Here is a 10,295-nt window from a genome sequence, read left to right as displayed (position 1 = left end):
CTAAAAACCTGTCCACAATTTTCTCACATTACAGTCTTATGAAGGATGGGCAGGTGAATATGTGCTATCCGACACTTGGCGGGTTTAACTTCGTTTTCCATTTCTTCCCAAAACGTGACCATGTCTACGTGTATAGTACAACCAGCACATACTGTCATACGGATTAAGTAACACAACAACAACAACAAAGAGCAGCTTCAAGTCGTGCAAAAGACCATAGAAGAGATTTTATACCGTTCTCAGCAAATGAAGTATTCCAGTTCGTTACGAGATGCTGGAGGAGGTTTTACGGCTCTTAATTTGTTTTCAATGTACGGACTGCTGTTAGTGCCGACAAGCTCTGGCCTGTAAGTTTTATAGCATTCTTTCTAAAATATATATAGTCCCCATTGATGAGTGGTGCTGTTATTGTGTTTAGTGCGAAATCTGGTTTGATGTAGCTCCCCTCGCTCCTCTATCCTCTGCAAGTGTCATCATCTCCTGCAAACTACTGTATCCTACATAATGTACTCATGCCTTGGTCTGGTCTCTGCAGTTTTTAGTCACCACACTTCTCGTCATTCCAAACTGACGACTCCTTGATGCCTCAGGATGTTTCGTATCTACCGATTCCCTCTTTTAGTCAAGTTGTGCCATGAACTTATTGTCTTCTACATTTGATTCAGCACTTCTCTATAATTTTTACGATCGACCTATCAAATGATGAGAATTCTTCCGTATCACCACATTTCAAAAGTTTCAATCCTCTTCTTGTCCGAACTGTTTATTCTACACGTTTCACTTCTGTACAAAGCTAGGCACGAGACAAATGACTAAAACTTTAATATATATATATTCGATGCTAACAATTCCTCTGTTTCCAAATTATTTTCTTGCTGTTACCATTCTGCATTTTATAATCTCTCTACTTCTGTCATCATCATATATTTTGCTGTCCGAATAGCAAATGACGTCTACTACTTTTACTGTATAATTTTATAATCTAATTCCCTCAGCACCCTCTGATTTGAATCGACAGCATTCCACTACCCTCGCGTTACTTTTGTTCATGTTTGTCTTGTAACCTCTCTTGAAAACACCACCCACTGCATTCAACTGCTCTTCTAAATCCTTTGCCGTCTCTGGCAGACTTGCAGTCTCATCAGCAAACCTCATCGTTTTATTTGTTCTACTTGAACTTCAATTCTGTTTCCATATTTTCCTTTGCTTCTTTCAGAGGGTACTGATTATACCCAACGATAACATGCGGGATAGCCCACATCCTCCCCACTATGCCCCTTTTCAGGTTCTTCGAGTCTCACAACAGCAGCCTCGTTTCTCTACAAATTATAGATAACCTTTTTTACCCCTTTTGCCTGTTCTGTACGTCGATCTGTTACACCAGAACGCGCAATCACATGCCCGACGAGCCTCTCCGTTCTTGTGGTGAGGGAGTGCTACGGAGACATTTCGTCGCCCCCGTGTGCCTGACACCTCCTCGGTTGTGCTTTACGTAAGCTGGCGACGCGGAAACCTCGGGTGGACCGCCTCCAGAACCAGCTGGACCAAGGCCGCGAGGACACGCGTCGCGGGGTGAACGCTCCGCGGGCAGCGGCCTGGTCGCGCCTCCGCCAGCTCCTCCTCCAGCACGACTCCAGGCCACGTTCCAGCTCCGGCGACGGCCCGCGCCGCCAGCCGGCCCGCAGTGCGCGCCGGGCAACCTTGGCTGCTGCATCCAACGCTGCAGCCGACCTGCTGGCCAGGAGCACGCGGCCCGTGGGCTCCACCTGCCGCTCTGCAGAGAATCGAGCTGGCGAAATCCTCGCTAGCGCAGAGCAAAGAGGAGAGCGGAAACGGTAGGCGGTGCTTACGGTGAGTAAATGCCCTATACGACAACACTGCCGCCACGAGTTGCGCAACCTGTTTGCCAGGTCCGCTTTTTCCGGGACAATATTACTCCAAACACCTACCATCACTATTCCTTTGTGCTACGTAATTGTATTGTATGTTAACCGGGGCCTTAGGAACAACGGAGGCGCTCCGTCCCCGCCGCAGCCGCAGTGGTCCACAACCCCACGACGGCTACCGCAGTCCACTTCACCCCTCCGCCGCCCCACACCGAACCTGGGGTTACTGTGCCGTTCGGCCACCGGTGGAAATCAAAAATTTGTGGGTTGGCTGATTAACAGTGAGGTCATCGGTCCCAGCTGGTTAGGGAAGCATGGGAAAGGAAGTCGGCCGTGCCCTTTCAAAGGAACCATCCCAGAAATGCCGAATCAGGATGACCGGACGCGGATTGAACAGTCGTCCTCCCGAATGCGAGTCCAGGGTGTAAATCAAAAATTATTTCAGAATTCCCCTCCACCCCCCCCCCCCCCCAAGGCATAAATCGATCCCCATAAATTGTATTCCCCAGAGTATCTTTTTTAGCTATTACATGTATGCTCTTCAGCCGTATGATGTGTATTGTTCACTATGGCTGGCGAACGTCCTGGATCTTGGGCTCAGGATGAGAGACTTTAGCTTGTAAACTGCAAGGTGCAGGTGGGCGAACACCTATCAGCAAAGAGAACTCACGGTGCTGTGAAGGTAGGTAATACGGAAAAAAGGGTAATTATGTCAAGATGATTTGATTTAAAACTCTCCGAAGGACATATTCGCTTTTTTTCTGCTACGACAGGAGTTATTAATTCTGGTTCCCAACGTTTACTCTACCACAGTTTTGACACTAGACCGCCATAGCTTGACAACCGATGTAGATTTTTGATGATCCAGGTTTAAGTCTCAAGGAAGTGGCGCGCGTAAGAAACTCAGAGTGTGGAATCCGAATGAGGCTATATTTTTGAAAGCGAGTTTTTCAGTTTTGTGGTAAGAATGCACTCTGATACATAGGATTCGCTTTAAAACGTTTTCGCGCATTCATTTCACGGAAGAACGGATTTTACGCGCAACATTTAGCGCGACTTTAAACCATCGTATATCGACAACGTATAAGGATTAATGGATAAAAGAAATCCACTTGACCTTTTCCTTTTATTTACCATCGTGCACAGTTTTAACCATTTCGTACAAGTTTAAAGAACACAAGAGGTGTGCTTGAGAAACATCCGACAAATGGTTTGTTTTGGACGTGAAGTCTCAACGAAGTAAGGTTTTTTAAAAAATCTTACTAGACCAAGCTCCGATACACCCGTGGACCGAATTTTAACCACCAGTCTCGCTACAGCCCCGAGTTATTTAAGGGTAACTGTTTTTGCACGTAAAATTCGAACGCCGCATACACAAATGGTGCCATTAGTTTAGCATTAATTTCAGCCCAAAGAAACTCTTTTGCAAAACAAATTTATCTATTCGCTCAATTTTCCTGGACGTCAGCTTACGTTTATCTTTCAAACCACACTTAATATACTGTAATACACCTACAACAGGACAGACGTTCGAATGGCTGTAAAAATGGTCGCTGGTCTGGGTTGAACCAAAAACGTTTTACCCCATGCTCCTTGCTGAAACAGGAGCCCCCTCAAAACCGCTACTCTGCACGCGGCCTTTCCAAATATAGTTGTTACGGTGTTTCCGGGTTGTAATGATACATTGCAATGAATATAGTTTTGAGAAGACACGCAGTAACGTTTGTTACAGTCTCTCTTCAACTCTTTCAACTTCCAACCTGAATACTAGATACTCGGAGATGAACTTCCCGAAAAACAGTAAAGCGATGCACTGTGTCTTTAGTTTCTGGAGAAGAAACACCTTACCTGCGAGGGAGTTAGAGTAACTTTTAATACTGCTGAGATATCCAGGATTCGTTGTGTAACGACGATGATGAGTTTTTTTTAAGGAACACACCGCCTGTTTTATTGTTAATTTAAGTACAACCCAGGTTTCGGCCTTTTATGCCATTTTCAGGTATTTTATTTTACGCCTTTAACATATACTGCAGGACACTCAACATGTTGTGAAGATCCAAGTTGGCCATAACTTAAGAAAAATATCTCCTGCGCACGAAATGCCAGATTTAAAGTCACCATCTTGTTACAGATCAGTAAATAATCGTGGGAGCACGTCATTTTTAGTAAGAACAGGCTTACACTGCTAAATAAAAGATTACGCCATGTCCTTAATACGTAATGATAGTGAAACCAGAGAGTACGAGTAATGGAACAACTGAAAATTAAAATGACGAAGTGTCATAGATATATGGTTATTAATGTTAAATATCTTGAGACTCTGATACGAGTGTTTCGCGTAATATTGTAGGACTCGTTACCAGACTTGATGGATGTACTCTATGGGTGAACTAGAAGAGAGAAATGCGTGTAAGAACCTGCTGTGTGTCCGTTCCAGATGAACCGTTCTGTCCTCGAACAAGGAATATAAAAAAGCAGAGCACGTTTCTTCCTTTCATAAACGGAATACTGGGATACAATCATGGAAAACGCAGAAATGAATGCACTGGGCAGACACAAAGGACAGTGTTGCATTGTCTACGCCTGTTCGGCGAACAGTGTAAGATCGGCGGTGTGCATAGACACCGTCACTCAAGTATCAGTTCCATCCAGAAATCAAGCACAATTTAGTTTTGTAGGAGCGCGAAAAAAGAAACACTCACTGCTTATTTTAACGAGGAGTTTGGGTACCAATATGTGAAATATGATTACTGACAACATAAAGTTATCTAGCATTATTTAGTCCAACTTTGAGAGGAAGTGTGAAAGTAATCGAGATTTCTTTTTCATATAAGATATACTCCTTAATACTGTACAATATGCTACAAAAATTTTACATGATAACTGTCACAACATTACCACTAATTCTTTTAACAGAATTCTGGAAGGTTTGGGCCCCAGCACGAAAAAACCAGTTACGGAAGAATGTTGTATATATTTGGTAAAAGTAGCTTGCCTCGACGATGATGGTGAGGAAGTAGTGTCATTAACATCTGAACGTGTCCATTGTAGTCGTCAATGAAAATACACGCTTTGTGGACCTCAGTGATAGCCATTACGAACTCGCTGTTGAGAAAGCACCATGTTTCTCCGTAGCTCATTTAACAGGCACTACTTATAACCTTGTAGAAATTTTTTTCCATGGCGGACGAACATCAGCGATTATATTCTCTCTTCCATGACTCGTCTGAACCTTCAACGTACTTTAAATGTAACCCCCCCCCCCCCAGTGAATCAAGCTTTTACTGTGGAGAAATCTTACCACCCACTTATTGGCAACCCTGACGACTACAGTTCGGACGTTCCAAGCAACACCGGACGTTAGACTCCGCCGTTTTATTTTACGGTGCATTTCACTTGGCGCTGACTTTCGCTGTCTGTGACCACGTTGCCTTCGGCGTTCCACAGAGATTACGCGCAACACTTTTTTTTTTGGAAGAGGCCGTCTCTCTGGCGGTAGAGTTTTTCAACGGAGCAGACGTAATGAAAGCATTCCAGCGTTGCGCTAGACGAGAACTGAGAAAGCAAATGAAGTGAATGACGGAGGAAACAGGCACTCTTCTGATTCACGCCCCTACTAACTAAGTGCTAGTTTTCAGTGAAGTTCATGACTTTAAATTAGTAGCTACAACAATAATGGTATATTCTAAAGATGAGGTTTCCTTGTGACAGAAAAAAAGCACTGGATACAAAGGGTGCCGGCGAAGATCATAAAACTAAACAAATGTTATCGGGAGATATACATTTCACGAGCATTTAACTCCGAGAAAATAGAGGAACTGACGATTGCAGCCCAGCTGTAATGAGTCCGATGATCACGCCGAATAGCATTGCACTACACAGGTGGTTCGAACCCAGGATAGCTCTGCCCGATGCCGCTCACTGGGCACGAGACGACTTTACTCAAAAAAACCGTCTCCACCGACGATACCGAGCGAGGTTGTGCTGTGTTCAGACACACCGGACTCCTCTTCGGGGTGATACGGCTTAAATCTCCGTCCTGCCAACCAGGTTTCACTTTCTCACGGTCATTCAGGCGAACATGCTGGCTGTTCTTTCCATCTGGACACAGTCGATCGCCTAATCCGGAATGCCAGCCGTTGCTCGCTCTCCCTGTCGCCACGGCGAGGAAGAGACGTGGAGCCGTGAACTACGGCGAAACGTGGGCGGCCGTTTCTTCTCAAGTTTCACATCCTCCTAAATTTCGAATTTTCGTTTCCTATTCCCACTAAGTTACGCTATATCGGTTTCCATTACCACTAAATTTTTGGACTGCCTATATGTATCTTCCTTAGTTTTACTGCTGTTCTTAGGTGTAACTTATATTTAAAATTTTTAATGACAAATTTTAATAACGCAAATTTAAAATTCTTTTTCTGACATTTACTTGCCTCATATGCGACAACCACATTCTACAATGCAGCCTTCCCCGATCACCAGGTGACGTATGAAACGGAATACATAAAAGACAAACACCTCAACAGCGCTCCTTGATATAATTGAGGTTGTATAGCATTTCGACTGCCCTTCGATTCGTTCATCGAGCAGTCTCTATATATAAAAGGCAATGTCCCGACTGAATGACTCACTGACTCGACATTGCCCACCCCAAACCGCTAAGCATAGAAACTTGAAATTTGGACAGGCTGTATGTCTTATACTGCAGGTATTGTTTAAGAAGGGACTATTCGAAATTCCACTAACAAGAGGCTGAAATACGGGATGAAAGGCCTTTTGTAAATATGTCGCTATTGAGGCAGTTTGGAAGATATAACTAAAAAACTGGTATTTGGTTTCTTAGTCAGAAATTTTAAAAAAATTCATGTTTCAGTGGTTTTGGGAATTCAACGCTCTAAGAGACGGACAGAGAGATAGATGAAGAGTTTTATGATATTGTTTCATTATGAGAGCATTTTGAAAGATAAATTTAAGACAATTTGTATTTGGCTTCTGTGTTAGAAATTAAGAAACAAGTGTTTTGAAATTCGACTCCTAAAGGAGTGAAACAAGGGGCGAAATTTTTTATGAAAATATTTCATTATATTAAAAAAAGCTAAATTTATGAAATATGATATTTCACTTCACGGTTAGACAAAAAGAAATACGTGTAAGGAGATGGAAGTTTTTATAAAACTATCTCCACAAGAACGCCGAAGGCGTAGAAACAAAAAAATCTTGGACTCAGCTATCACAATCGCTGTTTGTTCAGAGACGATGCTTCTATGGCCTTAATTGACGTGAGAAGATTAGAAGCCGTTGCAACCAACTTGTAAACATAAAAATTCGATTAAAGAGAGGCGACCAATACAATCTGTGCAGACCACACAGTTAATGCGAGACAAACAGCTGGCTTTAAGCTAGTATTGTAAAAGTGGCATGGGGTGAACATCGGGTGGCTTTGCTGGCCACTCCATTCTTCGGATCTGGAGCTCTTCCAACACTTAAGCGATTAAGCGTTCTCTACATCAACTGACTTAAGCAACACCGAGACTCAAGCTCATGTGCGACAGAATCAGTCACGTACCGTGCAGCGAGTAGCACCGTCTTCTCCCCGGCGACACCTCGTCCCATGGACTTAAGTGAGGTACCAACAGCGTTGAAGAAATACAGTGACACATGACCGATCAACGAGGCGTACTAGTGACGGAGACGGAACGGAGCGGTCGAAAGCGCGCCAGTTCATTCAGTGGCACCCCAGATTTTTAAAGTATGCAGTCAGGGTGGCTCTTTGAGGTCACGGTAATACTCCCTTGTCCGTACAGAATTCCTGAAACCATTCTGTCACATTTCGGCTGCAATGGAGCGGGTCATTGTCCTACTGAAGCTACAGGCAACCTGCGCAGAGCCCTAAGCTAACACACGGGAGCGGCTAAGAGGGTAGTTGGCGTATCAGAGGCTCCGTTTAATTCCACATAACAATTCGCCACAAAACAAAACAATACCGTCACCACGGAATGTACGGTGGACTGTTGGAAAGCAGGATCAGTCGCACTATCTGGTTTTCAACGTACTCGTACGCCGCCGTAAGCATGTAGCAGCACGCATCACGACTCGTCAGCCCAGGTAACCTTTTTCCACGCTTCGAGTATCCACTAACAGTGTTCCACTGCAAGTATTAATGTTGGTTCCCTGAGGCGTGCAATGATCAGAGGTATTACACGACTGAGGTGGTGTCTTCTGTTTTCCGTAAGAAGAAGATGGTTCTGGATGCTGTGGCTGCCCAACTGTTGTTTTCCTCCATATTAATGTGGCGTGCTATTTGCTGTCCAGTGGCTGAGCTGTTCGCTAGTGTAACCCGCCATAGTCGACGACGACGACGCCTTCGTCACCAAGTACTTACACTTCACGCTAGACACAGTGCACGCGGGAAGCCCAGTGCCAGAAGATCTGAGATGAAATCTTCCGTGCGCTGCGCACCAACGGCCTGGCTGCGGTCGCGCGCGCCGACATCGCGCGCCTCTCTCTCTCTCTCTCTCTCTCTCTCTCTCTCTCTCTCTCTCTCTCTCTCCGCTCGGCTGCCTCATTCACTTGCTCATGAGTGTATCACATTCGCAGTTTTCGGAGATTCGTCTAAGGTGAAGAGTCAACGCCATAGGGCAGAGGTATCACAAACTGCTCTGTGCCTTTGTCGCAAGTATTTTTTTTAATTCTTTATTTCCAGAAAGAATGTAAATTATACATCTATCCCACTGCCTTATGTGATTAGTGGGCCAAAATAGTTATACAAAGATATTAGTTGCAGCTAATTCTAAGTCCTATGTAGTAACTAGTTAGTATATAAGTGAACAGTAAGCAATGGGCAACATTATTGTTAGTCTACTACAAACATTTAATCTTAAGACTAGTTACTAATCCTACAGCGTTACAGTTGTGTCAGCTAATTTATATAAACCTACTATAGAGCCTTGCTCATTGAGCGTGCCCCTGACACTGGGCAGGCCGAGATGGTAATCGCTGCAGGTTACTAATAGTAATATCTAAAAACTAAGTCCTACAACTAACTTATCCTAATGTCAAGTCCGGTGCGATTTCCAATTCAGTAAGGCTGCACCCCACTCCCCCAGCGGATTCAGACTGAGGAAGTCGGCCTTTCCGCGCCCAGGCGGTTTGGGAGTAGGGTATCGAACTCTATCTGTGTCCTGGTTTATCTCTTTCTTGTACTACTATAGTTCTTTCAGGTACTCCTTTAGGACTTTCTGAGATACCGCGTTAGCCAGTTTATTGATGGTATGAAAAGTGTCGCGATGTCTGATTAGTCTATATGTGTCGTTGTGTGGTAGTTGGTCACGCAGTACTGAGGCCACATCATTGAAAAGGGGGCACTCGTAGACTACATGGTCAGGAGTACCCTCCGGAACACCACAGCCACACGCAGGTGTCGCCTTTTTACCAAATCGACATAGATATGTCGAGTACGGTCCATGTCCAGTGAGGAAGTGGATGAGTCCCCGGGATGGATCGAAATGTGACATTTCCATCCTTTCCCTGACATCTGGTAGGAGCTCAAAGGTTCGGCGCCCTGTTTCTTCACTTTCCCACGAATGTTGCCGTAGCAGCTCCCCTTTTTGCCTGATCTCTTCTTTATTTTCGCTCCTGCTGCCCAGAATTTCCTCAGTCTTCTCCAAATTCCCCTTTTTAGCCCAGTACCAAGCGGCCTGCTCCCGAATTTTGATATCCAAGGGGCAGAGCCCCATTATAACTAACAGGGCTCCTCCCGGTGTAGTCCTGTATGCCCCCACTGATCTCAAAATCATGTTTCTCTGCACTCTCCTCACTGTCATGGCGGGCACCACCCTCGTGAGCCTGTGGGCCCAGACCCCCGAGCCGTAACCCACAATAGATGTGAGTATGCTGTTGTGATAGAGTTTGATGAGATGTGGTGGGAGATGAAACCGTTTATGCCCAATGGCATATGAGGTTGTTGAGTACTTGTAGGGCTCTTTGAGTTACGGTTTCGATGTGTCTACCGAAAGACCACCTTTCATCAATGATGATACCAAGGTAGCGAGTCTCACGTCCCCGGAGAACTGGTGATCCATCTATCCTGACAGTTGGATTGCGAGCTAATTGTCCCTTCAGAAGAAGGTATGTAGACTTAGCCGGTGAAATTTTCATCTTCGTGTTACAGCACCATAGTTGTAATGTATTTATTGTTCTTTCAATCTTGGGCTCTATGTCTTCTCGGCTACGGCCGCCGACCAGTAGGAGGAGGTCATCTGCGTAGGCTATCACCTCCAGCACTTCATCACTTCATCATTTTGCTGTAATGTGTCTAGTAAGGGTTCCATGTGGATGTCCCACAACAGCGGACCCAGTACGGAACCCTGGGGACAACCTTTTGTGATAGTTTTCCTTACTCTTGTGCTAGTA

General features: G+C 44.8%; 1 protein-coding gene across 1 annotated transcript in view; it reads left to right on the top strand.

Moving 5' to 3' along the window:
* The first annotated feature begins 1,575 nt into the window (after positions 1-1,575).
* The window catches only part of LOC126283971 (glucose dehydrogenase [FAD, quinone]-like), a 153,806-nt gene continuing 145,086 nt past the window's right edge, over positions 1,576-10,295 (top strand). Inside the window, exon 1 of the mRNA XM_049982430.1 lies at positions 1,576-1,851. The gene's annotated coding sequence lies outside the window, so the exon portion shown is untranslated. The remainder of the gene's footprint in view (positions 1,852-10,295) is intronic.

This window comes from Schistocerca gregaria, chromosome 8 (assembly GCF_023897955.1).
Source record: "Schistocerca gregaria isolate iqSchGreg1 chromosome 8, iqSchGreg1.2, whole genome shotgun sequence".
Taxonomy (NCBI): Eukaryota; Metazoa; Arthropoda; class Insecta; order Orthoptera; family Acrididae; genus Schistocerca; species Schistocerca gregaria.
This window is presented reverse-complemented; position numbering and strand designations above follow the sequence as displayed.